This window comes from Neomonachus schauinslandi, chromosome 5 (assembly GCF_002201575.2).
Source record: "Neomonachus schauinslandi chromosome 5, ASM220157v2, whole genome shotgun sequence".
NCBI lineage: Eukaryota > Metazoa > Chordata > Mammalia > Carnivora > Phocidae > Neomonachus > Neomonachus schauinslandi.
The window spans coordinates 148325565-148325783 of record NC_058407.1 but is presented as its reverse complement, the minus strand read 5'-3'; positions in this window follow the sequence as shown (position 1 = coordinate 148325783).

Below are 219 nucleotides of genomic sequence, written 5' to 3'. Positions count from 1 at the left end.
GGGCGCCCTTCCGGGGCCGCGGCCGAGCTCGGCCGAAGAGAGCCGAGCCCCAGACGAGCGTCGGTCGAAGGAAGCCGAAGAGAGCCGAGCGCGAGCCGAGCGTAGGCCGCGCTCAGCCGAGGAGAGCCGAGCCGGAGGCGAGCCTGGGCCGAGCTCCGCCGAGGAGAGCCGAGCCCCAGACGAGCTTCGGTCGAAGGAAGCCGAAGGGAGCCGCGCCCG